The 6,683-nt window shown below is 35.0% G+C and overlaps 1 long non-coding RNA gene across 2 annotated transcripts; it reads left to right on the top strand.

The window, feature by feature from the left end:
• The first annotated feature begins 1,835 nt into the window (after positions 1-1,835).
• On the top strand, positions 1,836-4,502 carry LOC145816672 (uncharacterized). 2 transcript variants are annotated; one of them, XR_014358747.1, is made up of 7 exons: positions 1,836-1,981; positions 2,085-2,141; positions 2,328-2,542; positions 2,646-2,696; positions 2,779-2,985; positions 3,066-3,130; positions 4,323-4,502. It is a non-coding gene; the product is annotated as an uncharacterized LOC145816672 (long non-coding RNA). The 2 variants fall into 2 exon arrangements; XR_014358746.1 differs by lacking the exon at positions 4,323-4,502 and having other exon boundaries at positions 3,066-3,309.
• The last annotated feature ends 2,181 nt before the right edge of the window (positions 4,503-6,683 follow it).

Genomic DNA, 6,683 nt, shown 5'->3' with positions numbered 1-6,683 from the left:
AATCTTCGCCTTTTTGGCTAAAAATGAAGGGGTGTACCCTTGTGCTTCTTCTGGACGCTGGGCAGGGTGCATTATCTTCGTAGGCATGGAAGAAGTATACCAAGCCACAAGCAGATTCTCCTCCAAGCTATGTCGAAGGTCAATGGGCACGTAAGGGTAGACCACTGAGCTTCGAGTGTAGGAGGGAAACTCCAAGGGGTCAGTAAACTCAACAAAATGGTGATTGATTCGCTCCCTTAAATCATAAGTCTCAGGAGTTGACCAGCTTGTCCAGCCAGAAGCCCCAGAGGATGAAGAGGTCACAGTTTCATCCCATGCAGAGGTCTGTGAAGAAGAGTTTCCTAGCTCCATATTTGCAACTTGTCGAAGCAAAGGCTCGAGGGTAGTTCGGTCAGAATACAAAGGGAGCTTAGGGGAAGAACTCTTTGTATCTGTAAGTTTGTAAACCAAGGGATTAAAGGCAATATGTTCATAGTCCAAAGGTTTATAATCTGCAAAAGCCTCCATTACCTGAATATAGAAGGGCGGGTAAAGGTGGCTAATGAATGCGTGGAGGTTCTTTCGAGGGGGAACAACATCACTCAAAGGCTCTTCATATGCTTGATCAATAGAAAGGGAAGTTGATGCAGCCATAGCCTGTTCGAATACTAAGGTATTGGGATGTTCGACGAGTTAATGCAGATGATCTCCAAATGGATGACGGTTGTGTTTCCAGAATATGGACTCCATACACGTTCTAGAAGCGCGGGAAAACTGCAATCCACTAATATCACCAAGTATTGGGTATATTAGTGCGGGGGGTAATGTTGGCTACATATTTTGTAAAAGTCAGTTACAGTTCGACACGTGGCATAGTAAGGGTAATAAAGGAAGGTTATTCAAGCCTTTAATCCTGATCGTACACATGGCAATAAATATTGGTCCTCACATGATCTGAGTAACACTAGATCAAATAACGGGATGCAAGATGACGTGTCTTCAACGGTTATTCATATTCAAATCCAAGTACAAGAGGGAAGCTCAACTGCCAGTAATGGCGTAATGGAGCTACTTGTAAGGAAGCATGATCAGCGATCATGGAGGAGCAGTTCGACGGTTCGAAGTGCAGTTCGAAGGTCATCACTGAGGAGTATAAATAGCAGGACAGCCCCCAGAAAAACGAACGGACTCAGATCATACAAATCAGTCATTTACTTCATATATTTTCTTTTCCAGTCTTTTACATTTCCAGTCTTTAAATACCTGTTCTTTAAATACCTGCACTTTAAATACTCGCACTGCACTTCGATTCATAGGAGTAGCTTCAAGTAGATTCAAGTAGATTGCTGTTGTAAACCTCTCCGAGGCTGAGTTCGGACCATTGTAAGTGTTCATTTTTATGAGATACTTCAATTGTTCTTCATATTACTGTTATTTCTCTTAATTTCTCCTAAGGCAAGCCACCAGTAAAAGTCCTCTTCATTGAGGCTGAAAAGAACTAAAACACAATCGTCTGATAATTGGTTGGCAATCATAATTTCTGTAAGGACTGATTGATCCTTGCTGGTACGCTCACATTCACAAAAATACCCTTCGAAAAGCCAAAAAGCCAACAACAATACATTCATTACACAATCGAACTATGAAACTCTGTTGTGTCTTTAGGGGCTTATGTGTACAAGTTGCCCTTGATGCTTATTAATGACAGCTTATATATATGTATATAAATTCTACAAATATTGTTAAGAGCTTTTTAACCTAGGCCTTAATTGAGCCCCGTAGGTCTTTAATGCACATCATCATCTTTCTTGATTTAATGTGTCTCATTCCTTACTGTTGCTCTCCCTTTGCACCAAGTTTCTTGTAACTATAGTTATCATCTTGTACATGGTGGAACTAAAACAACTTAATATTGACAATAATTTGTTGTCTATATATCATCTCCGTGTATAAAGAAACAGCTGGGTTGACGGTCAATGATCCTGTTTTACGAACACACAAGGTAATCTTGTTATGTTTGTTACAATATTATTGTTAGAATTTTTGAGTAGTTATAGATCAAACATTAAATGCACTAACATTTATCTTGTCCATTGACATTACAGCCTCTGTCGGTGGAGTTGTGTCCTGGAATCTTGGGGAATATATTTGATGGTATTCAGGTTTGTGAAATATATGCTTCTTCATATTGCCCAACTTGAATGTTGTCTAAACAAAAACTTTTTGCAACTGGGTCTTTTATTATTAGCCTGGCTTAAGGAGGACATTTATCCACTGACAATCCATTTATTGTTTAAAATTATGTTTAACTATTTTATTTGTTTCTTACTAATTTTTCTTTCTTTCAGAACTACAATGGGACCAACGATATGCTTGGAAAGTGTGAACAGGTTTTTGTTTTGGTTTGATGATGGAGGGAAGGGAAGTGCAAAAATCCTGTATAGGTATTGATAACAAATTTTGTGCTTGATGAACATTTCAATTTTTCTTGGACTTGATGAATGTCCTGCGAGTGGAGTCCAAATTATGAGTATTTGCGTTCAGAATTACTCTTTCCAGTCAGGTATATTGATTTGGGACTTTATTTTTGTGTGTATTATCTGAGAACAAATGCTATTATTATTTCTAGCTGTTTGTGCTTATATTATAGCTTTGAACTTGTTCAGGTGAATGACTTAAGATGTAACTTGAACACAATTAATGCTGCTGCTAGAGAGGTACTTCCTTTTATTTAGGGTTTGAAGTTAGAACTAGTGAGAAATCATTTTCAGTACCTTAATATCATACCCGTTATTATAGGTAAAAGAATCTGCAAAATTGCGTCAAGTAATGCAGACGATTCTTACTATAGGAAATGCATTGAACCAAGGTACTGCTTGAGGTATTATTCTGTATCAAAGCTGAAGGACTTCACTGGAAGGGAGAAGCCTCCAGTTATCACATAAATCTGAGTGTCTGATGTTAATCTCACACAATGAGGCTTCACTAGTAACAATGTGAAAGCAGGTTGGGCATTCCATCTTTTCTCCTGCATGTTTCTCATATTTATATATTTTTTCGTTTGGTGTTGATCGCACAATATGCAGTCGCTCACAGGATGACATTGGAATATTTGTTTTCTTGGCAAGTGGATCCCCAAGATATTGTTATGGTATGTGGATATATTTAGATACTCTGAACCAACTACAAATCATAAAACACAAAATGAATTATATAATTATACTGTTCTGAAAATTTTGTCATGTAGGATTAAATTTTTTATCCTTTGATCTGTGATAAACTCTAAAATTTCAATGAATTTACAGAATTCCTTGGAAGAGTGTGGTAGAAGTAGTTTTTTATTTTTTATTTTTTTGAAGATCTTAATTTGTTGCAGGAACGAATTGTTTTTTGTGGTTTAAGAAATGGAGCAATTGGTTTTCTACATGTTCATGTCTTGGAATAATTATCAATTTTTAAATGGAGATGACAACTCTCTTCTTGCTATTAATTTGTTTTCTGCATGTTCATGTCTGATGATGAGTTAACTGCTGAAATCTTTTAACACGTGAGCTAAGAAGCACGGACACTTCTAAGAAGGTGACGTATCCGTGTCGTGTCCGTGTCGGACACCGACACTCTTTGGACACTCTTAGGACACGTGTCCGATACTCTTCAAAACGTGTCCTATTTTTTAAATATTTTTAAAGACCCGGACACTCTTTGGACACTTGGAGGACACACGTGTCAATTGTTTAAACACATGTGTCTATTGATTATAGATATGTAAAACTAATTATAAGTTTGAACAAAACAACTTAAGATACAATAATAAAACAAAAACCATATAAATTTATAAGAAATAGTGCTATATTGCATTTTTTATTATCTTTGAATGATATATTCATATATATAACATATAATAAATATATAAAATTATATATTTCATGCGTGTCCTCCACGTGTCGTGTCCTGCATTTTTTTAAAATTAACGTGTCGGCGTGTCCGTGTCGTATTCGTGTCGTGTCACGTGTCCGTGTCTATGCTTCTTAGCACGTGAGTTTTCCTATATTCAAGGGCACGGATAAAATGTTTGCATAACCCTGTTCCTTCTCCTGATCATTTTGCCCTGTAGTCATAGTTCATATTCAGCTATCTTAAGATATTTGGTCCATTTTTTCCATGAGAATTGATTATTCAATCAAAGTGGTAATTCTTTTTCTATTGAAGTAGGAGATGAAGAGTCAGTGTGATGAGAAAAAGTCCGACTGTATCTTTTGTAAGACTAGAATAGTCTCTATAAATAGTTAGTTTATTCATATGTTCCTGCAGTTTCTGAATTAATTTGTGTTTTCATTTTTCAGGTCAGAAATTTCTTAGAGAGATGCAAAATATGGTCAAAGAATTAAATAACTTAGTTTTTTAAAGTTTTTTCATTTTTTAATATATGTAAGCACAGTTAAATTTTTTTTATTTAATTCCTTTGTATATACTTTTGAACATTTAATTTTCATTTATGAAATATATGACGTTATTTCATTCAATATGTAGTTATGATTCAAAGTATAGTATATAGTGTGTATTACATTCTTCAAATGTGCATATAAAAATAATATTGATTATTTTTCAAATACGTCGAATCCTTTTTTTATCACAGATTTTATTAGTTATTAATCACACTTAAAAGATGTGATCTAAATATTTTTAATCACTTAAAAGGTGTGATCTAAATATTATTAATCACTTTTAAAAGATGTGATCAAATGACCCCTTTTAATAATACTCCCAAAGATCACACTTTAATAAAACTTAAAATGTGTGATTAAATAACATACATCACACAAAAAAAAAGTATGATATTTATTTGTTTTTGTAGTAGTGCCACCCTGGTTTTGAGACATGGAGACTTGTGCAATATTTTTATAACGGATTGACTCAGTCACACCGTAACATGATTGAGTCCATGAATGGTGGTAGTTTCTTAAGTCTTAGGGGTGATGTAGGTTATGAGTTTCTTGATAAATTATCTGAGAGCTCCCAGCAATGGGATTTTACTTTTCATAGAGAAAAATTAACTTCTTCATCTAAGAGAGGAGGGTTGTATGAAGTAAAAGACGATTCTGAGATAAAAATAAAATTAGATAGCCTTACCCGAAAAGTGGAGGCACTAGTTTTGAATAAGACCATGGAATCCGCCAATCGAGTTCATAGTAATGTGTGTTCTATATGTGCTAGTCCTATGCATACCACAGAGATGTGTCCATCTGTGGTTGGTTATTCAGGCTATTATTTTGAGCAAGCAAACGCGTTGAATAACTATGGAAAACCAATCCTACAAAATGGACGGTTTGAATCACAAAAATAAGGCCATAATACACCTCAAATGGAGGCACCACAGTCACTGCTGTACTTCACGCACAGCAGTGACCCCTTATCCTTGATGGATCCCTTTTCAGAGACATACAACCCCAATTGGCGAAACCATTCAAATTTCTCTTGGAAACAGAATTAACCTCCCCTGAATGTAGGTGGACAACCTTTACAATCGAATAATCAATTTCTACCAGGTTTTTGTCCTCCTACCCAATCGTTTCTTAATCAACCTTAACCTAATCCACCTACTGCCCCTCAAGCTAATTTTCAGTTTGCTGCACCACAACAACAAAATTCATCTTTAGAAGACACTCTAAAGACATTCATGCAAGTGACTGGTCAATCCATAGTAGAAATTAATAACTCCACTCACTTGAACACGCAAGCTATCGCCAAATTAGAAAATCAAGTTTTTTAGTTGCCAAATAGTTAGTTTTGGCTACTAAAATTATTTAGTCATCGAATAAAAAATAAAAAAAATACTTTTATCTTTTACTCGCCAAAAATCTATTTTCAGCAACTAAAAAAATGTTAGTCGCCAAATAGTTAGTTTTGGCTACCAAAATTATTTAGTCACCAAATGAAAAAAAAAATTACTTTTTATCTTTGGCGACTAATTGTATACTTTATCATTACTTATTCTTGTGTCCTTATATTTTCTGTATTAATTTCATTTGGTTTAACTTATTAAAAAAGCCCTCAATATAATTGTGTTAAATTTGTAGATTTTTTTTTTTTTAATATCAAAAAGATCAGTATAATTTATTCTTTATTTTGTTTCACTTGTTTTCTTTTATATAGGAGTTTCTATTTTAAGATAATTTTATTAGGTAGATTGACATTATAAGAGTTCATTTCCCCATTCTTGTGTTTTTCTCCTAATTCAACTCTCTTTAGGGAGAATTGAACTTATGATCTCTCCTTAGGAATAAACCTTTAGAAGAGTCATGCTTATATAAAGCCCATTTGGAAAACAAGTTTTTTTAGTAACTTTTTGACTAAAATGTGAGGTAAAAAAAATAACAGTAATGATACGCACACAAGGAACCAGATACAGAACCAAACACATAAACTGTTCATCCGAACGATCGGCCGAACAGTTGGCCGGATGACAAGGTGGTTGACCACAGCTATCATCTTGTCAATCACGGTTGTCTTCTCATCGACCACGACTATCATCTTGTCGACCGAGGTTATCATCTTGTCATCTGGTCTAGTGCTTGGTCATCCGGCCGGTCATTCAAATGAGCAATTTATGTATTTGGTTTTGTGCTTAGTCCTATGCATGCGTAACATTATTGAAAACATCATTCAAATGAACAATTTCTGTATTTGGTTTTGTGCTTAGTCCT

Source organism: Camellia sinensis, unplaced genomic scaffold (genome assembly GCF_055761805.1).
Source record: "Camellia sinensis isolate YWXY unplaced genomic scaffold, ASM5576180v1 Unanchor4, whole genome shotgun sequence".
In the NCBI taxonomy this organism is placed as follows: domain Eukaryota; kingdom Viridiplantae; phylum Streptophyta; class Magnoliopsida; order Ericales; family Theaceae; genus Camellia; species Camellia sinensis.
The sequence above is the reverse complement of the archived record's forward strand: the minus strand, read 5'-3'. Positions and strand labels throughout refer to the sequence as shown.